We start from the raw sequence: 21561 nt of genomic DNA, 5'->3' as shown, positions 1-21561 counted from the left end.
CTCACACGGGCTTCCCCCCGTGCACACGGGCATGTCTGAGCCCTTCGCGAGCTTCGGGAGAAAGTTCTTGCTGGCCCCGGAAGGGAAGGGAAATGCTGGAGGGAGCAGGGAGCTTTTTGTAATCCAGCTGCAGTTAGGCTCTGAGATGGAGGTGCTTGAGTACAGGCAGAAGAGCAGCTTGCAGAGGGGAAGTTACCTTCTGCAGGGAGTATGCTCCCGACCGGGCCACGGTTTCTTCTCAGTCTGAAGGCGCAGCAAGGCCAGTCTTTGTATCAGCACTTGAGACCTCTGCCAGGCTCTGCACAGACAGTAGGAAAGGGAGGATGCAAGGGAGGTTGGGGTTGGATATACGGAAAAACTTTCTCACTGAGAGGGTGGTGAAGCACTGGAGCAGGTTACCCAGACAGGTGATGGGCTTTCCATCCTTGGAGGTGTTTAAGACCTGGATAAACAGAGCCTTGGCTGGGGTGGTGTAGTTGAGGCTTGGAGCAAGGGTTGGACTAGATGTGACCTCCTGAGGTCCCTGCCAGCCCTCGTTTTCTATGATTGTCTAAATACAAAGGCACTGAGGACCTACGAGGGTCCATGACTGATCTGGGGTAGGACCCTAGTCTACCTAGTCCCTGTCCCATGCTCTGCTGCACAGGGCTGAGCCCTGGGCTCGCTGTGGAGGGGATGGGCAATGTCTCCCACCGCCTCCAAATCAACCACTTATTCCCTCCCGGTCTTTGTCTCTGTTTTCTCTCTCCTCTGAGCCCCTCTGTCCACCTCCCCATCCTGTTTCGCACGCACAGGAGCCCTTCCTGGGGCTGCTACCAATGGTTGCTCCTCCTGGAAGGGCCCTTTAAACAAACCCGCCGCCCCTTGCAGCCGCTGCCCTGCAATGCTGCACATTAGCCCGTTTCTCCCTTTCGTGCCTCATCTCAGCAAGGGACATCTCGCGAGCGGCCGGCTCCTAGCGGAAAAGCAGCCCGCGGCCAGACAGGCTGCGTGGGGAGGGGGTGGCGGGTGCATGTGCTACTGTACTTCAGTATGAGCCTGGCCGCGTTGATTAGATTTCCATCGCTGCCCGGCGACGGCCGCCCCAGACAGATCTTTCCTCTTCGCCACCTGAAACGCGTCTCAGGCGGGAGGGGTGTGCGCACAAGGGGCTTCGTGGCCCGATCGAGGGACCGGGGGGCTCTGCTCCGCTCTGCCCAGCTGGTTCAAGGGGACGGCTGCAGTCCGGCCACGAGGGATGTCAGGAATACAGCCCGGGGGGTAGCGGGCACTGGTCTTGCTGGTGAAACCGAGAGCAGCCCTCGGGCTGCTTCACACGACTTGGGGGTCAGCTGTAAGGGCAGGGAAGGGGAAACCTCCCGTTCTGCTCTCGTGTGTGGCCTGGTTGGGTCGGGGTCTCCGGGGGCAAACATGTGGGTGGGCACACGGGTCTCTGTGTACCTGCAGGCACTCTGCGCTATACACTGTATACCTGTGGGTGCACTAGATACCTGCGGGCTCTGCAGCCTGCCTCTGCCCTCCCTTTTCAGCCGCGTGCAAGAGCGGCCTGCTGCCTCTGAGAGCCCCCCGCAGCGACGCTCCCTCTCCTCGGCAGGGGAGCTCCCGTTGCAGCCCTGCGCCGAGCTCGGGAAGTGCACGTGATGCACTCCAGGCTAAATGTCAGCCTCTCTCCCCAGAAATCGGCCTCCCTTTCTTGATCCAAATGAAGTCTGAACCTGTGGCACGCAGGGGCCATGTCTCACTCACATCGTGCAATATCCTGAGACTGAAAGCCGAAGGTTTATATCCAAGGCGGCGACCAACCTCAGCTCTTGAGCGAGGAGCAGCGAGCAGTCTCGGGGGGCTGAAACTGAGGCCGAGGAAAATGGGAAGAAAGAACAGCCCTTGGGAAACAAGTGGGAGCAAACGTGCAGGCTAATTAAATGAAATGTCTCCTGTCTGCACCCAGCGGTGCCCAGCCCCGGTCTGGGGACCTTGCTGGGGCTCCTGTCCCTGGGGGTGGCTCCCATCGGGCACATCCCCTTGCAGAGGCTAAGGACGGCGGTGCGGCTGGCGTCCCCGCCATCCCTCGACGCTGCTCGGGGAGCAGGCGTGAGGCTTGCCGCCGGAGCGCAGCAGAAGGGGAGCGGGGAGACGGGCAAAAACAATCTGCTGGGAAGATTTAAAGCCGTAATTGTGCTGATCTGGAAAAACAGTTCGGGGCCTGGCTGGTCCCTGCTGCTGCGCGCGGCTGCTTGGCTGCCAGCCCCTGTGGCTTGGCCAGAGCACAAGCGCTCGGGTTATTTTGGTGAGAGGGCACGTCGCTGCAAAGCCGTCCCTAAGCATGGGGGTCAAGTCTGCCCCCCAAGCGGTCCCATCCTGAGGGCAGGATCTGGCCGTCCTTCCCTCGGGTTTCCCCCCACCAGCCCCCACCAACAGCAGGGCCCAATCTCTACCCTCCTAGTAATACCTTAGGACAGGCTCGGGGCGCCGTTCATGGGCCAGGCCTCCTGCGGGTATAAACTGATGCAAACCCCAGGGGTGATTTCTGCCCGCGGTGAAGTCTGGCCCGTTATTGTGGGCAGTGCTTGCAGTTTTGGGGGGCAGGCGTTGCTCAATGGTGCCACGTTGCTCATTGCTGTCAGCCCTGTGGAAGACCCCCAGCTTTTAGAAGAGGCTGGCTTCTCGTAGCGCCTTGCCGTTTGGGGGCTTGCTCTCCCTCTGACAGGCCAGCTTTGTGCCGGTTTAATTTTGTGGAGTTGCTCCTGTCGGTTCTCCGCCTCCCGCGGCTCCCTGCGCTCACACGTGTCGAGGAACGTAGGGCTGGAAGGGACCTCGCAAGGTCATCTGGTGCAGCCCGCTGCTCGAGGCACGATCCTCCCCAGCCAGCCTGCTCTCAGAAATGTCCAGGGATGGAGACTGCAGTTTCTCCAGGTGCCTGTTCCCATGCTTGACCACCCTCCGAGCCAGAAAGCCCCTCCTCATCTCCAACCTAGATTTCCTCTGCTGCAGCTTGAGGCCAGGGCTCCTGGCCCTGTGCCCTGCGGCCACAGAGAAAAGCCCATCTTCACCCTCTCCATCGTCACCCTTCAGGTCTTTGAAGTCTGCTGTCTTCAGACTTCATATCCCCTCGGCCTTTTCCTCTTCAGGCTAATTAATCTTAGCTCTTTCTTCCTACGACCTGTCTCCCAGGCCCCTAAATGTTTGTGTTGCCTTGTGCTGGACTCTCTCCAGTTTTTTGCACATCCTTCTTGAAGCAGGGGTCCAGAGCCGGACACGGCGCTCCAGGTGAGGCCTCATCAGTGCTGAACAGAGCAGATGAAGCAAGAGAGACGGAGAGCAATGTCTCGGGGGTAGCCTTTGGCCTCACACCCCAGGATGCAATGCATGGATGAATGTCCTCCATCACTCCCTTGTGATAGGAAACTGCCTCTCTGCCCTCTGACTGAGGTTGTGGACACGCTAAAAGCTGCAAACAACACAAGGCCTCACCAAGCAAGGCAGTGTTTTTGTGAACATGGTTTGCTTCCCAGAACCAGACCTGGCCACATCCTCCCTCCACCCAGGCCTTGGCAAATGTGTCCTGGACTACCAGGGCAGAAGGTGGAGGGTGATGGAGATGGACGCGTAGTGAAGCATGAACACTGGGGAGAGGGAAAGAGTGCACTAGGATTTCCAGAAAGGAGCTGGTGGGAGGCTGGCATGTAACTAGCTGGAAGGTGCGATGGGTTTGGCTCTCCGTGCTCTCTTGGTCTTCTGCTGGATCAGAGGATGTTGCTGGGCACAACCGACTGGTGGTGGTAACCCGTGCTCCCCGCGGGTGCCAGGGTCGGTTCTGCATGGCCCACCACGGGGAAGAAGCGGATTAGCATGGACACTCCTCTTCCATCCCGTTTACTTGTCCTGCTTTAAAGGAGCACGTGCCTCGAGCGGCTCAGGGTTATGCAGCAGCACCAGCAGACCAGAAAGGGCTTGCACGTGGAGTCTGTCTTGATTAAGTCTGCATGTGAATGCTTTTACTCCACAATAAGTGTCCAGGCACAAAGTCAACGCTTCCACACGTAACCAGGCCCGGAGAAGTCTACCACGGCTGCATGATTTCACCGGGAGCTTGAAACATTAGTGGTACCTCATTCTCTGCCCTTGGCACACAAGGGTCTGGTCTCCTGGGGAATGAAATGATGTGATCCAACTTTGGTTGGGCTTCGTCTTGGGTTTTCTGGCCTGCGATGTGCTAGGGGCCAGATCGGCGTTCCTCGTGTCTGCGTAAATACAGCCCTGCTGTTCACTGTTTTGCAGCTTCCCGGAGCAGAAGCTGCTCAGCTCTCCTTTCCCACCGAAGTGCAATGTTAGCCTTCACTGACCTTCGAGCAGCAAAGCCCCGGCTAACAGACGGGAGCTGTGGGAAGGTTCGGTCCCAGCGGATCAGGCTGAGCTGATGCCCTGATGGAGCAAAATCTCGCGTTCGCTGTGCCAGGAGTTCAGAGGCTGCTTCTGTCAGACAGGCCAGTCTCGGGGCACCAGCACAAGATCTCCCAGGGAGTCCACTTCTCTCTCAAGCACTGCATGGAAAAAACCTCTAGTTTCCCTGCCACGAGGTAGTTAATTTAAAGGCTCAGGTCCTTTCGAAAGCGGGCGCAGCGCCTACATGCATGAAACCCTGGGCCCGTGTTCCCAGTCATAGAGGCGTGTATTCATAGCTTCATGGGCCCACAGTTTCATGCATGTAGGTGCTGTAGTGGGCCGGAGCCTTTAAACTGACCTCCTGGCTGGCTGGTCCTGCCCTTCTACACCAGGTCAGACCACCCATTGGATTTGGGGTCAGGAAGGGATTTTCCCCCTAGGTCAGACTGGCAAGGGCTGGGGGGCACGTGCTGTGCTTGTTAAAGAAGGGCATGCACTTGGCATGGATCAGCAGTTGCTGGTTGTAGCCGCGTCAGTCTAAGGACACAGCAGACGAGGTTTTTTGCATAGATGTGATATCTTTTATTAAACTAACTAAATAGTTGGAAAAAGCTCTTCTATGCCTGAAGAAGGACATTTGTGCCCAAAAGCTTGCAAAGCGCATTTTAGGTGGTCTAATCAAAGATATTGAATTTACCCAAAGAACGGTCATCCAGCCGCTTGTGACCGTTAGATCGGGGCACCCCAAGGGAAGAGTGCTGGAAGACCATTTTAGACTGGACATGAGGAAAAACTTCTTTACCATCCGAGTCTCCAGAGTCTGGAATAGACTCCCCCCGAGAAGTGGTGCAAGCACCTACCCTAGATAGGTTCAAGAAACGTTTGGATGCTTACTTTGCTGGGGTCGTCTGACCCCAGCTGCCTTCCTGCCCCTGGGGCAAGGGGGCTGGACCCAATGATCTCACGAGGTCCCTTCCAGCCCTAATGTCTATGAAAAACTTCCCTGCATGCATGAGCATGCACTTCTGCACTGCAGCTTGGTACAATGATGGCCCCAAACCCTGTAACAATACTACTGCCATGCCAGTGGCCCTGGGGTGACACCACCATCCCTTTACCCAGGGTCTATGTCAGGCTCACGGAGGGTTTCAGACCTGATGCTTCGCCTATGATGCCACAGACTCAGAATATTGCAATAACCAAAGAGATCTGGTGGTCTGTTTTTGTACAAGAGAGATGATAAGATGCTCCAGTGTTGCCTTCCGGCCCTACAGTCCACCCACAGTAGACTAAACACTGATAGCAAATGCTGTGGAAAGCTCGAAAGCAGGCCCTCTCCAAAGAGAAGCTGCAGCTGGACATCAGGGCGGTCTTTATGGTCCCCAAAAGAAAGCATGTGCAGTCGTCTGTCAGGAAATCTCCGCGACCTGACTGCAGGCACGGTGCAATGCTGTGGGATGCCTACACAAAAGTGGCGGCTGGAAAACAGGCTCGAACAGAGGATCTTTGACCATCCTCGACTGTAAACACCTTTTTATTATAATGTGCTTCAGCGAAGGGGAAAAAATGACACCAGCAAGCTTGGAAAGCCTTGTTACCACTGACCACAACACTCGCAGAGTTCCTGAGACATGTTTTGCAACCCGCCCGTCATATGCTATTTTAGGGAGAACTACAGTAATTTCGCATACTGGCATGTCTATTTAATTGCTTACAGTAGAGCATGTGGCTCATTGGAAAATAGGTGCTCACAGTGTTGTAGCAACGACTCTTCTCCACGGCTTGAAGACTGGTCTCTAGGATCCGACAAGCTTAGCTGTAGTTTCCAGACCTCTAGGCTTTGATTTCCGTCCATACTTTGCAAGAGCCCCGACATTTATTTAACAGCCTGTTTGCAGCAGCACTTGTAGCACTGATAGACACGCATTCACTAGCACTTTGGCTGTTCAGAAAGACAGGCTTACTTTCGGGCAGGATTAGGGCATGAGTCCTAATGGCTGGGTTCTGCTCTCCCATTGGGTTGTTATGTCATCTGTAGAATGGGTATAATCATAGCTCAGAGAACTGTTAAGGGCTATCCACCATTCAAGGTCGCACAGCACAACCACCCGATCCTCCCAGGGCCTTCCAGTGGGGGTGATGGAGTAGCCAAGGCATCTGACTGTGGCTGTAGAGGGGTGAGTGCGAGTCCTGCTCTGGCTTCATGCCGGCTGGAAATGGGCATCCAACCAGGGTGTCGAAAGTGATGCCAGTCCCATCACCCCCTCGAGGGCTGCTGGCTACAGACGTTAGTGTGCCTCACCCTGTCGGTCCCTAGACTCAGGAGGAGCTCTGATGAAAGCCTGGCCTACACGAGGGTACCCACTGGGGCTAATACCAGTGCCAACCCATTAGCAACAGCAGGATTATTGTCCTTTTAATTCCTTGATGCAGACATAGACCTAGATTCAGTGGGTCTGGCTTAGCTCCCCCACCACCAGGATGAGTCAGGACTGAGACCATGTCTATACGGCCAGAGTCCTAGATGTAACTGGAGCAGAGGCAGGCGTGCCCCGCTCTAGTATGATTATCAGAGGAGCAGTGGTGGCATGGATGTTAGCCACAAGTCCCATGCAGGCTTGTGTGCCCTTGTGTGTACCACTCTTCTTGTCCCTGAGCTAGCTACGTTAGAGCTCATTTGGGTGCGCCGGCCCACGCTGCAGCTACAGCTGTGACTACGGTGGAGCCCACGACAGCAGCATTTCACTGCTCAAATAGCAATGACCACTCACTGCAGTCCTCAGCTGCACTATTAGTGCCCTGCACCATTACAGATGGCTCTGTTTTGCATGATCTGATGTGCTCCATGACACAGGCGTGTGCACTCAAACAGGAAGCAGGCGGAGAGCTTGCTAAGATGATCTCGGCATTGCCACACGACAAATTAGGAGACGCGTTGCTGGGCTCCTGCTATATGACATGACGGGCTAGCTGGCAGTGGCCTCGCCCAGGGGTTTTGAAAGGGCAAAAGATGATTGGAGGACTTGGGATTTCCTTTCTGCACCAATCAGGCCCCAGAGACTAACCCCCCTGTGTCCCGATTGGCCCCTTGTGTCACCTGGAGGGGGATAAAAGGGGCAGCATGGGCTGATTCAGGAGAGACCCATGAGGGGTAACAAGGAAGGAGCTTCACAGAGCTGGCAAGAGCTGAGCCAGGAGCAGTGCCCCAGAAGAGCCTGAAAGAGCAGGACCTGCAGGCAGCAGTGGGACCCTCAGCAGTGCGGCCGGCAGGAGAGGCCCCCGCCGGGCTCCAGGATCCCCTGGGGGAGGCTGCAGCCCCCAGGAGGCTCCCCCGCTCCAGCCAGGATCTGAGCAGCGACCTGAGGGGTTCCCAGCTCTGCTTCCAGCTCCTCCAATCGGAGGCCAGGCAGCTCGACATGAGGCTGGGCTCCGGGATAGTCAAGACCCCTCGCAGGCCAGAGTAGTGGTGGCTGTGTGGCAGTGCCTGCCTGCTATGTGGGAGATCTGGGTTCAAGCCCCAGCTGAGGTGAGTGAGCTAACAAGAAGCAAATCTCATTGCAATGGAAAGGGGCCTTCCTTTCTCCTTCTCCAGGTACCAGGGCCCTATGTTTCCTTGACATTTTGTGCCTTTTATATTTCACCAACCCGTATTGTTTGTTCTGCTGTTTGTGTTTTATATTTTGTTAACCCTGTTTTGTCAGTGATTGTAAGTGTCTAACCTTGGTTGAATCCTGCCCCTTGGGGCACTGTAGTGTCCACTATATCCTCTGATTTATGCCTGTTATGTTCCCCCAGGAATATGGGTAAGTCCCCATTGGTGGTCTGGCTCTGCTCTATAGGGGGAGGAGAGTCCCTACACCTCCCACAACGCTTGTGCACCTGCTTGGATCCCTTCAATTGGAGAGGGGCTACCTCTTGGAGTACCGCCCGGGTTACGTAATTAGAGCTATATGTTGCGGTCTCAAACCCGCTGTCACTAAGAACATCTGCTGAAGTTACAATCGTGTTTATGTTTTGTTTTGGATGACAGGGTCTATTATAAAACAGGAAGAACACTGATCGTTACTTAGAAAAACAAACCGTAGTCACCTGGTGCTTGCAAAAGATGAAAGGAAATATTCCATTGAAATGCAAAGCCTTTCCCACCGCTGTTCATGGGTTTTCCAAGGATCAAGGAAAGTGGAGGAGGACAAAAGCAGGTCCCCAGATAGTTCTGATCTGTCTGCTCAGGTGTTGACAGAGCAGGGGGTGGGTGGATCAACCCATTTCAATTTGCTTGCACGGCATCGACCCTTGGGAGTTTTGATGGATGAATACTCAAGTCAGCCTGGCTTCTCTCCAGCTCTAGCATCCTCAGCTCGGGAAAGAGGAACTTCGGGACCATATTTTACACTGGCCTCGCACCCTTTTCCTACAGTCACCATTGCACATGCAGCGGTTGCACATTCAAAGATAGCAGGCATGAGGCTGGTAGATGCTGAGTGTGCAGCCAGCTTCATGGGGCCCCAGCAGATGCAAGCATGAGGAACAGGAGGCCAGGGCAGGAGATTGTCTTCATTTCTCATTTCTGTGCATGGCTTTTCCTACTTTGCAGCTATCAAAAAGGCCCATGGGAACCCAGAGGTACATAAGGATATGATCAAGGGCTGTGTTCTACCTCTGGCTGTCCCCATGCACAAAAGAAATCTGTATCCTTGAGCTTCCTGAGCTAGATTAAACCACCTTCCCCTATAACATATGGAGACAGGAGTTTCTGTGCCTAGCTAAAGGGAGGCACACACCCAATGGCAGGGAGGGGTCATCCCCAGGGGGGACTATACTGCAGCTGCTTGGGGATGCAGGGGCGGCCAGGAAGGCCAAGGCGGAGATGGGACTGGGATGAGCAACCCAGATCAAGGACAACAAGAGTCCTATTTTAAATACATAGGGGGCAAAAAGAAGGTACCGGGTAACATGGGGCCCCTGCAGGACACACTAGGAAATTTGGTCGTCACACCAGACAACAAAGCCAACATATTTAACATTTTCTCCATTTTCCTAAGCAGGGACCGGAACAGTCACCCCCCTGCTGGTCCCGCCTCAGGCCCCCGGGGAGGCGCATCCAGGCCGAGGGTCAGGGAGGATCTAGTCAGGGGACGTCCAGAGGGACTGGACATATTCAAATCAGCGGGTCCGGACGATCTCCACCCCCGAGTGCTGAGGGAATTATCAGAGGTCATTGTGGGACCCCGGCACGGCTGTACGAGCACTCGTGGTGCTCTGGTGTGGGGCCAGAGGACTGGAAGAGGGCCAATGTGGTTCCCATCTTCAAAAAGGGGAGGCAGGAGGACCCGGGGAACCATAGGCCGGGTAGTCTTACCTCGATCCTGGGCAAGCTTTCTGAGAGACTTATCCTGGCACATGTCCACGAGGGGCCGGGCGGGTGGGGTGGAGATCATGCCTAGGGGCAACCAACACGGGTTCATTAGCAGCAGGTCCTGTCAGACCAACCTGGTGGCCTCTACGACCAGGTCACCAAATCCATAGATGCAGGGAGAGCAGTGGACATCGTCTTCCTGGACTTTCGGGAGGCCTTCGCCACTGTCTCTCAGCCTGTTCTCATTAAGAAACTGGGGGGCTGTGGTGTCGACCCCCACAGTGAGATGTGTCACCAATGGGCAGGAGGGCCGCACCCAGGGGGTGGTGGACAGGTCATGTTCGACCTGGAGGGACGTGGGCAGTGTGGTCCCCCAGGCTCGGTCCTCGGGCCCGCACTGCTCAACATCTTCATCGGTGACTTGGACGAGGGGGTAAAAAGCACCTGCTCAAATTTCCTGATGACAGTAAGATGCGGGGGGATGTGGGCACGCTAGAAGGGAGGAACAGGCTGCAATCGCACCGAGACAGGTTACAGGGGTGGGCGGACGAGAACAGGATGGGATTCACCACTGACAAGTGCAAGGTGCTGCACCTGGGGAGGAACAACCGGCACCATACCTACAGGCTGGGGAGCTCCCTTCTCGTCAGCGCAGAGGCAGAAAAGGACCTGGGGGTCATCACTGACTCCAAGATGAACATGGGCCGGCAGTGTGGAGACGCGGTCAGGAAGGCCAACCGTACCTTGTCCTGCATCCACAGATGCATCTCAAGCAGGTCCGGGGAGGCGATCCCCCCCCTCTATGCGGCACTGGTCAGGCCGCAGCTGGAGGACTGCGCCCAGGTCTGGGCGCCGCACTTCAGGAGGGATGTGGACAGCATGGAGAGGGTCCCGAGGAGGCCACTCACGTGGTCAGGGGACAGCAGGGCAGGCCCTACGCGGAGAGGCGACGGGACCTGACCCTGTTCAGCCTCCACAAGAGAAGGCTGAGGGGGGATCTCGTGGCCTGTTACAAACTAGTCAGGGGGGACCAGCAGACACTGGGGGAGTCCCTATTCCCCTGAGCACGACCAGGAGTGACTAGAAATAGCTGTCACAGGCTGGCAGAGGGTAGATTTAGGCTGGACATCAGGAGGCACGACTTCCCGGTCAGGGCGGCTAGGATCTGGGACCAACTTCCAAGAGAAGTGGTGCTGGCCCCTACCCTGGGGGTGTTTAAGGGGAGGCGGGATGTACACCTTGCGGGGGTCATTTGACCCCAGTACTCTTTCCTGCCATGGCGGGGGGTCGGACTCGATGATCTACTCAGGTCCCTTCCGACCCTAGAAACTGTGAAACAAGAAACTATGCTTTTTGCTGTGCTGTGCTTTTCTGAAAGGTCTAGCGAAGCATATTCAATTCATGTGGTTGCATGTGCAGGGGATGCATCCCCTGCATTCAGCATAGGTCCAGATTCTGGCTGGGCCTATGTTATGAGAGAGTCACAAAAAAGAGTGAATGTCAGAGGCACCAAGGCACTGCGTACCATGACCAACGCACACTGGTTTCTGACTGTCTGAGGCCCTCTCTTGTGACATCTTGTTCCACACAGAAAGGTTTCCCAGTTGCTCCCTCTTCCCAGGGGCAGATCCAGGGAGGGTGCACTGGTGCAGTCGCATCCCCGCCTTTGGTTCATAGATTGTAGAGTCAGAAGAGACCCATGTCCAACCCCCTGCTGCTGGCTGGGAAGAGGACCGAGGTCAGACGACCCCAGCCAGGTGACTGGCAAGCCTCCTTTTGAAGCCCTCCAAGTTAGGTGACGGCACCACCTCTCTTGGCAGCCCGCTCCAGACTCTGGCCACCTTATTGTAAAAAATGCCTTCCTAAAGTCTAACCTAAATCTACTCTCTGCTAGTTTGCACCCATTATTCCTAGTTACTCCCTGGGGCGCTGTGGTGAACAGCGCATCCCCAATTCCCTGCTGTCCTCCCCAATATATTTATAGGTGGCTACAAGGTCACCCCTCAGCTGTCTTTTGTATAGGCCGAAGAGATCCAGATGCCTCAACCTCCCCTCGTAGGGTCTTGTACGGAGGCCATTAATCATGCGAGTGGCCTCCTCTGGACCCTCTCCAGGTCCTCCGTGTCCCTCCTGAAGCGCGGCGCCCAGAACGGGACACAGTACTCCAAGTGCGGCCTGACCAGTGCCGCATAAAGGGGCAGCATCACCTCCCTCGATCTGTGGGTCATGCATCTGCTAATGCACAATTAGGAGCTATTGGCTTTGTTGATGGCTATGACTCCAAGATCCCTCTCAGCTGCTGAGGAGGTCATCCCCCAACCTGTGGGTGTGCTGGGGATTCCTCCTCCCCAGGTTGAGTACTCTGCATTTGTCATTGTTGAACTGCATCCTGTTTTGTTCGGCCCATTGCTCCAACCTGTCCAGATGGGCTGTATCTGCTCCCTGCCCTCCCGTGTGTTAATTTTGCCCCATAACTTGGTGTCATCTGAGAACTTGGAGCGGGTGCTCACCGCACCCTCATCCAAATTGCTGATGAAGATATTAAATAAAACCGGTCCAAGGACCGAGTCCTGCGGGACACCACTGCCCACCTCCTTCCAGGCCGAGAACGACCCGTCCACCACCGCTCTCTGGGTGCAGTCCCCTAAACCACTTGGCCACCCCCCCGACTGTGTAAGCAACCGCGCCACAGCCCGCTAGCTTCCCTATGAGAATAGGATGCGAAACTGTGTTGAAAGCCATCATCAAATCCAGGTGGATGACCTCAGCCTCAGCTCCTGTGTCAAGGCAGTGTGTGACCTGGTCGTGAAAGGCTGTAAGGTTTGTCAGGCAGGATCTACCCGTGACGAACCCGCGCTGGTTGCCTTTCAGCATTGTTTCCCCTGCTGAGCCTTCACAAAGGTGCTCTGTAATGATTTTTTCTAGTATTTTCCCAGGGATAGAGGTAAGACTGACTGGCCTAAAGTTACCCGGCTCCTCCCTTCTCCCCTTCTTAAAAATGGGCACCACGTTGGCCTTTTTCCAGTCCTGAGGGACCTGGCCAGAGCACCATGAGAGGTCGAACAGCCGTGCCAGCAGCTCAGCTGTGACACCGGCCAATTCCTTCAGCACCCGTGGATGGAGGTCATCCGGGCCGGCCGACTTGTACCCATCCAGCCCCTCCAAGTGCTCCTTAACTAAGTCAGCACTAACCATTGGTGGTCTGGTGCCTCCCGGACATCTGTCTATGCTCAAGGTGGGGGATTGTCTTGGTCAGTATTAAGGAATACTGAAGTGAAGAGCTCTGCTTTTTTCTCTGCGTCAGCCACCAACTGACCTGATTTGTCCTGCAAGGGCCCTATGCTACTCTGAGCTTTCTTTTTCCTCGCTATGCATCTGTAGAAGGACTTTCTATTGTCCTCGATTGTTGTAGCCAGCCTAAGCTCCAGCCCTGCCTTGGCCTGCTTGTGTCCCTGCAATAGCTTACCAGGGAGGTATATTCCTCCTTGGTGGCTGCTCCCTGCTTCCAGTGCCTATACATCTTTCTTTGCCCCCAGCCTTTCCTGAAGCTTCCTGCTCCACCTAAAGTTCAAAACCAAGTGCCTGGGAGGGACAGCAGCATTTCTAGTCAGGCTGTGCCAAGGGAGTCAATTGACTTCATGCATCACTATCATCTGCCCGGTTCCTGCTAATCTCTCTCCACTCCGCAGGAGTTAACAACCCTGTCTCCCGATTAATGATCTTGATTCTGGCCAGGTCCCTGAGGACTGGAAAAAGGCCAACGTGGTGCCCATTTTTAAGAAGGGGAGAAGGGAGGAGCCGGGTAACTTTAGGCCAGTCAGTCTTACCTCTATTCCTACCATCCTTTTTCTCTGTTTTTTGCCATTTCTCTCCCATTTCACAGCCCTGCCGACTGTTCTTAGCTGTAGCTAAAAACCATAATTCAGGCATGGCCATGTTAACTTAGGTATATAAATGACAAACAGCAAAATATTGGCGGTATTGTCAAGAAGGATAGATGTTGTTTTATGAACGAGAACTATAATGATTACGGGACTATAATGGCACAATATCTTCGGGCTATTTTGACTACTTGCCTATTTGGTTGTGGGTTTTTTTAATTTAATACACTCTCTAGCAAATCCATGCATGTTGCAGTAGTTATATTTGTCTTTGCTTTGCTTAGACTGAATAATATAGTGTTAGCCCCCTAGCATGTTAGCAAAGTATCTAGTTTCTCTGTAACAGGATAAAAATGTGATGATGTACTCCACCATCAGCACCACTGTTTTCATAATCCTCAATCCCCCGATGCCTGGTCCTGATGCTCTGTCTGCGTTTTGGTTTCGTGTGGACATCTTGCAGCTCACGAAGGCTCCCTGGGATATTTGCTAGGGCAGAGGGTGGGATAACGTTACTCTGTGGTTTTGTGCTTAAGTGTTTCACCAGGGTTATTTCAGGCGGCTCCTCTCCAACACGTTCCCTGCGCAGGAGTTCGGTTTCCATCATTCGGGGCCACATGTGCGATGTCAAGCTACATCTGTGTGGGCACAGATTAAACCCGGCATGTCCAATGACAGAGGATTCAGGGGTTTGCATTCATGACAGGGACTGGGTAGAGCTGCAAGAGATGCTTTGGCTTCCTTTTCTTCATGCAGGGGGAAACGGGCACTGAGTACTTACGCCGGTGCCCACACGTGCCCTGGGATGGAGCCTCAGAGAGCCAGCCACGGCCTCTGGAGACTGATCAGTCCCCCTGGGCATGTCGGCAGTGTGACAGCTTTATTCCTTAACATCTGCCCCAGCATTTGGATGCCACAATGGCACAGGGTGGGTAGGAGCCCCTCCCTGCCCTTTCATCTCCCCTTGCACATGGGCAGCATAGAGCCCATAATGTGCTGTCGAGGACTTGGTGGTTTGCTGGCCTGTCCATGGAAGGAAATGCAAGTGCCTGGAAGCAAAGTAGGTAGCATGTATGTCCCTGTTCATATCCGATGCGAGTCACACGGGACCTTGCGGGCCCCAATCCTGAGCTGCATCTGAGGCATGGGTAGCCTGGGTCAGTAGGGAAGGCTGTAACCTTCCTCTGCTGCTATCCAGGAGCAAACTGAGTCTCAGCCAGATCCTCTGGGTAAAGCAGAGCAGCTCAAGGCTGCTCTAGTTAATGGCAGCTACGTGTGGCTCCAGGGGCTTAGTCCTCCTGAGGCTGTCAGGGCGCCATCCTGTGAGTGGGGAGGCTTCTAGGAGCCATGGAGGGGGCCCATATAACTGGCGTGTGTAAAGCAAGGGGGAGATTGGGTGCTCAGGATGGTGCCTTCCAGCTTTAGGATTGATGACTAGTGTCCAGACAACCTGAGTTACATGTGCCAGGGCACCAAGCCGGGCCTTTCATCTCAAGGGCCCATCCTATCTGAGCAGAAACAAGCAGCTGCACCAGGTGAGAGTGTGCATTGGCCTGTCTGAAGTGAATGCGTGGTCGGAGGCTGGTTCCTAGCACGTGTCCCCATTGCAGTTACCGGTGCCCTGGGTAGCCGTCTCGGGGGGAAAGCCAAGCACCAAGCAAGCTGGAGCAGAGGCGCGTATCCCAGGCAGACAAGAGAGGCTTGTGCTGCTGTTGCAACACGGGTCCCCTTCTCTGCAAAGGGGACTGCAGTGTGCAGGGTGATAGTGGTGGAGGGCTGGAAGGGACTGCGAGGGCTGCTTGGTTCGACACCCTGCACCAAGGCAGGAAGATTGCTGTAAGATCACCCCTGCCCGCTGCTCCCCCAGCCTCCTCGTGAAAGTCTCTGGGGAGGGAGATCCCCCATGTCCCCGGGCAGGCTCCTCCAGTGCCTCCTTGCTTTGGCAGTTTCCTGAGACCCGCTCTAAACCGGCTTTGCTGCAGTTTGGAGCCAGTGGCAAAGACGACGTCAAGGCTATTTTCAGTCTTCTCTCAGCAAAGATGCTTGTGGCCGGAACTCCAGGAATGGGGGGACTGGAAGTGGTCACGGCCGTGCCGCGCACGTGCGGCGAGCTCTGAGCTCACCGCCTGGTCAGCGCGCTCCAGCCAGAGGTGAGCTCACCGCCCGCTTTTGCACAGCTCCAGAGCCCAGGGCTTGAATGCTGCTGCCACTTACCTATGCTTTCCCTGAATTCCCTCTCTGCTGTTTTGGGCAGTGGGTATCTAAGAAGAAGCTCCTTGTGTGTTCAGTTTTGTAGGTCTGCCTACAGCAGCGATCCCCAGTCTGCAGCTTGCAGGCACCGTGGTGCCCCCGAGACCGTCCCACCTTAGTTTGATGGCGAGCAAGGCCCAGTGTCGCCAGCAACATGTCCTTTGTTCGCTGCTGTTGCCCATGGGCCAGTCTAGAAAACCCCACTCCATTTAAATGCAACCGAGCAGCCCGCGAAGCAATTCTGACTTAACGGCAGCTCCTGAGGATGGGGTCGTGGAGATAAAATGGCAGAGAGCAAGTGAGAGACAGACGTGATCCAGAAATAAAATGCGCCCAGGCTTCGGAAGATGTGGAGCCTGACTTCACGAGCCGCAAGGCTGGGTTAGCCTCCAAGCCATCCCTTCCCTTCTCTTGCAGGCTTCAGAAGCAAGGAACTGGTCCAGGGGACCTGCTCTGTGATTCATGCCCTGTCTCCTCCCCACCTGGATGCAGGCAACCCTCTCTGCAACCTCTCTTCGTCCCACCCCCTCTGTTTCCCCCCACTGCCACAGAGCCATGTTGCAGCTCTGTGCATCCAAGCAGAGCAAGTAAGTGGCTTACCCAGGGCCTGGTTGGGCAGCGGTGGCCCTTCTTAGCTAACAGTGACTACTGTGACCCGTTGGAAACTCCACTGAACCACGATTAATATAATGATCACAGGTGCCAGCTCAGTCTGATGGACCTGGCAGCATGCCTGTCTCTCTCATGCACATATATGATGGTCATGGAAAGGAAGAATCCCGAAGCAGCTCGTTAGCAGGAGATTTTCTATAACAGCATTGTGATGAACAAGGCCAGCAATCCCATTGCCATTAAAAGGTTGCTTTCTGCAACAGCAGCCAAAGTCCTCTTGCACTGGGAAGGATGTTGTGTTTTAATAGCAGCTGCTTATTTCTAACAATTCAAGGCAGCACTGGTGAGGTCTCACCTGGAGTCCGGTGCCGGGCCTCACACTTCAGGAAGGAGGTGGACAGTTTAGAAAGAGTCCAGTGCAGAGCAACAAAAATAATCAGGGAAGGAAGACTGAGGACAGGCTGAAAAAATGAGGATTAGTCTGAAGAAGAGAAGACGGTGGGGGGGATTTGATCACGGTCTTCAAATGCCTGAAGGGCGATGGCAGAGAGGATGGAGCGGGCTTTTCTGCATGGCTGTAGTGGACCAGACTAGGAGCAATGGCTTCAAGCTGCAGCAAAGGAAACTGAGGTTGGAGATGAGGAGGAACGTTCTGACTCTGAGGGTGGTCACACAGTGGGGCAGACTACCGAGAGAAGCTGGGAAATCTTGGACAAACACTTGTCTGGGGTGGTTGAGCCAAGGATGATCCTGCCTTGAGCAGGGGCTGGAATAGATAAACTTCTGAGGTCTCTTCCAGCCCTGCTTTCCTATGATCCAATCTCAGTCCTTCTGCACATTAAAAAGGATGACGTGAACTGAACATACCGGGGCACTGGCTTCAGGCGTGAACACTCCCCATTGCACGCGTGTCCTGGCCGTGCTCTTGTGCAACCCCCCTAGATGCCTGTGTCCTGTGCCTGCCTTTCTCCTAGTACACTAGAAGCCCTAAGGGACATACCATGGGGCAGTAATCACCTTTGCTAATCCCCATAACATACCTACAAAATGTCACCAAGGCCAAGATCATAGGCAGAGGTCATGCAGCAGTGGAATAGTAACGATTTAAAAGTGCAGGTGGCTGGAAGAGAGAGGCACTCTTGTTCCAGGGCATTGGACCAGATGGGCATCGGGACGAGTTTTGTGCCGTGACTTGTCTTCTGCACCTGCCCCACATAGGCGCCCCGGGGCGTAACAAGCAGGGTTTGTGCCTTGGGTGGTGGCAGGGGCAAAGGCTGTCCTTAAGCTCTTCTGGCCTGCCCCTAGTCTTGATACCAACAAGAGAGCCGATTAAATGGAGCATGGCTTGAACCCATCTGGGGACTCCTGTGTTCCTGGATAGCAAAACAGGCTCCCCAAATCCACAGGGAACATGATGGTCAGATGCCAGATGAGACTTCCAGGTCCCTGGTTCTCAGCCCTGTGCTCCCATCTCATTAACAGACAACTTTATAAAAGTTTTCAGTTGCTGCTTTTGCTCTCTGGTTGACTTCCCTGTACGTGGGGTTTGTTTGGTTTTTTTGTTTTTCACAATTGCCAATTTCTAACAAGAGTTTCAAGCCTATTTTCCATCCTCTGCTTTCTGAAGAGAGTTTCACAGGCCAATTTACAGTTTCCCATCACTGCTGTCTCCCGTTCCCGACTCACTGTAGTCAGTAGTTGATTCAGTTCCATCTTGGATAAATTAGCAGCGAATTAATTTGGACTGTGGGAGATTAAGTGTTGCATTGATTGAAAAACCCTGTGAAAAGAATAGTTGCTTCTTTGTTCAGTCTTAATTCCTGCCTTCCAAAATTATCAGCGAGACATACCTTCCCTTCTTTTTCCTGGTGCCTTTCTGTTCAATCAAAACATTTTAGGAAAAGCCAAAAATACTGAGTTTTGTAACTCTATCACTACTTACAAAGGGGCTCTATTATTCCAGTGAATTGCTCCCAAAGGAGATGGTGGACAGGCTGGATATAAATCTGAAAAACAATAAGCTTTCTTACCTATTCATGTGTCAGTGAACTGTAGAGGTTTCTAAAGCATTATAGAGTCATAGAGAAGTAGGGCTGGAAGGCACCTTGGGAGTCATCTAGTCTAGCCCTCTGCCTGAGGCAGGATCAGTCCTATCCAACCATCCCATACAACCTGGCATAAGACTACCCTCAACCCTGACACAACATAGACCCAAAACCTTAACCTGCCAAGGGGAAAGTGGGAGACCCTGATGCCCTGCTGCTAGGAAATGTTGATGCATGCTCAAGAGGTCCTGGGCAGAGGGACTGTGCTCCTTGCTACAGAGGAAGGCAAAACCCCCCATAGTCTGCACCAGTCTGATCATGGTGTGAAACTCCTTCCTGACCCCCAGTATGGCGATTGGTCTGACCCCGAGCGGAGGGGCAGGACTGTCTAGTCAGGAACCTCCAAATTTGCTCCTCGCAGGAGAATCGGCACAGCCCAGTTGAAGTCTCCAGCCTTGGCTGCAGCCAACGCCCAATGCCTCCAGGGAAATATAAAAACACCCTGAACAGAGAGAGCAGAAGAAAGAGGGATGGGGTGGGGGCAACCAGCAAAGCCCAAAGGCATGAGAAATACCCACAGTGGAACAGGCATCGCTACATCTAGATCATCCCTGATCAGTGGCTGTCCAACCTCTTCTTGAACACCTCCAGGGATGGAGAGTCCCCAACTTCCCCAGATGTCTATTCCACTGCCTCACTACTCTCGCGGTGAAGAAGTTTTCCTGGATCTCCGCTCTAAACTTCCCTTGCTGCCACTTCAAGCCATTGGTCCCCGTCCTCCTCTCGGTAACAAGAGAGAAAAGTGCTTTCTCTCTTCTTTATGGGCAGCCCTTCAAGTATTGGGAGACTGCTCTTCATATCCCATCTTGAGCACCTTTTCCACACAATGAACATGCCCAGCTCCTTCAGCCTCTCCTTGTAGGACTTACCTACCAAGGTCATCTTTTGTCGCCTACCTCTGGACCCTTTCTAACTTCTTCATGTCCTTTTCTAAACGTGGAGCCCAGACCTGTGCACAATATCCAGACAAACTGGAGTCAGGGTCTTCATCTCGTGTCCAAGTTGTGGCCTGGCTTTTATGGAAGGAAAGCTCTGAAAAGGAGCACCAATAGTAAGTTGTGGGTTTCGTTTTCCTCTATACAGCTGGGGCTTCAGGTGCTGAGCAGGCCTAAGAAGAGAGGTCTGCTTCTTTGTGTCCCTGTGAGGAGCATGAAGCTCAAACCCATGAGGCTTACACTAAGGCTATAAACAGACACATCACCCAATGAAGTCAGTCTGCTGCAATAAAGTGGCAGAAACTCTTTCTGTTCCGGCTGCTGCAAATTTTGAACATTTGTGGTGTGACAAGAATCATGTTACGAATTACGCTCTTAAACCCATGTGCAGTTTGCTCTAGGCTGGGGCAATGATCACGCAGAGCAACTATCCAAAGTTAGATACAGAATCTTTATTTGCTGCAGCAAGGTGTCTCCAAGGAGGGACCCCGCCTACAAGTTATACTATTTTATACCTTGTTAGTACGTCAGTATTAGTTCATGATTAGCTCATGCGTGTAAGAATATTCGATCATCTACTAACTAAATTACTATTCCATTTAATCAAGTGACATTGTACGCATGAACACCGAAGTTTAACTCTTGTGACTGCATGTTTTATATATTCTTGCCAAGTAGTCTGCTTGAAAGAAAACAATCTTTGTACTGCTTTTAATGTTCCTCTGTTGACCAGATTCAGCTAGTTTCATATTTTGTCAGTTACTCTTTACACAGCACTTCTCTTCTCACCCATCTAGTATGTGCTGTGTCCGCTTCTATGTATTTAGGTTAAAGGTAAAAGAAATGGCCTTACTTCTATATTGCAAAATCCACACACAACAATCAGGGACTTTTGTTTGCTTGGCCTTTGGCCACCCTGCATCTTACTGCTTAGCTCCACTCCTTTGCTGATCAAAAGGACTTTCAAACTTCAGGGGCTTCTAATGGGTAAGTCATCCCATTCACCTTGTTTGAACGTCACTTTCCCAGTCCTCCACAACTCGCTCAGTGCTCCAGAATGTACTGACAATGAACATCAGGGGGCTGGAAAGCTCCTCAGCCATCTCTTTAAAGGCTCTTGGGGGCAAGTTATTCGCGACTGTGGCTTAAAAATGTTTGTTCTTGCACTGTGGATTGCCCGTCTCACTGTTTACTCCCAAGTTGACAAGTACTTGGTCATTCTTAACTGAGCTGGACATGGCATCCCACTTCTTTCCAAATACAGAAGCAGAATATTTCTTGAACGCTTCTGCCTGCTTTTCATGATGATTAATAATTTTACTGTCTTCATCCAGCATGGACTTTCTGTTTCTGTCCTAAAAATTCACTGTCTGTTAGCCCTGAAAACCACGGATTTTTCTTTGATGTTTTTACCTTCTCTTACCAGTCTTCTGCACCTAATGGTTAGTTTCTATTGCACTTTTCCCTGATCTGTTTTGTATTACTTCATTTCTAATTGCTGCCTTCATTAATGAACCAAGGCAGGATTTTAACCAAAGTTGTCCTCTGCTTTAATTGTGCTGCAGTCATCTGATAAACTTTTCTTAAGGGTTCCCTGCTTTCATTCAACTTCCTGTCTAAATTTTATCTCCCAGACAATTGCTCATTGCTCTCATACTTTTCCACAGATTTGGGAAATTAGCCTTTTTAGAATACCAAGTACATTGTATGTGTGTGTGTGTGTGTGTGTGTGTGTGTGTGTGTGTGTGTGTGTGTGTGTGTGTATCTATATCTATATCTGTATCTCTCAAGAGATTTCATAGACATTCAGGCCGGAAGGGACCTCGGGAGATCATCGAGTCCAGCCCCCCACCCAAAGGGCAGGAAGTCAGCTGGGGTCAAAGGATCCCAACAAGAGAAACATCCAATTTGCTCTTGAAGGTGTTCAATGTAGGAGCTTGAACCACCTCCAATGGCTTGAATATGTTCCAGACCTTGGGGGCTCGGACAGTAAATAAAGTCTTCCTTATGTCCAGCCTGAAACAGTCTTGCAGGAGTTT

The 21561-nt window shown here is 53.1% G+C and overlaps 1 protein-coding gene across 2 annotated transcripts in view; it reads left to right on the top strand.

Annotated features, from left to right (window-relative positions):
• Positions 1-21561, top strand: part of ITGA11 (integrin subunit alpha 11) — a 152524-nt gene that overhangs the window by 29336 nt on the left and 101627 nt on the right. The gene's annotated exons all lie outside the window — the stretch shown is intronic.

Source organism: Crocodylus porosus, unplaced genomic scaffold (assembly GCF_001723895.1).
Source record: "Crocodylus porosus isolate Cpor-Errol unplaced genomic scaffold, CroPor_comp1, whole genome shotgun sequence".
NCBI lineage: Eukaryota > Metazoa > Chordata > Crocodylia > Crocodylidae > Crocodylus > Crocodylus porosus.
The sequence above is the reverse complement of the archived record's forward strand: the minus strand, read 5'-3'. Positions and strand labels throughout refer to the sequence as shown.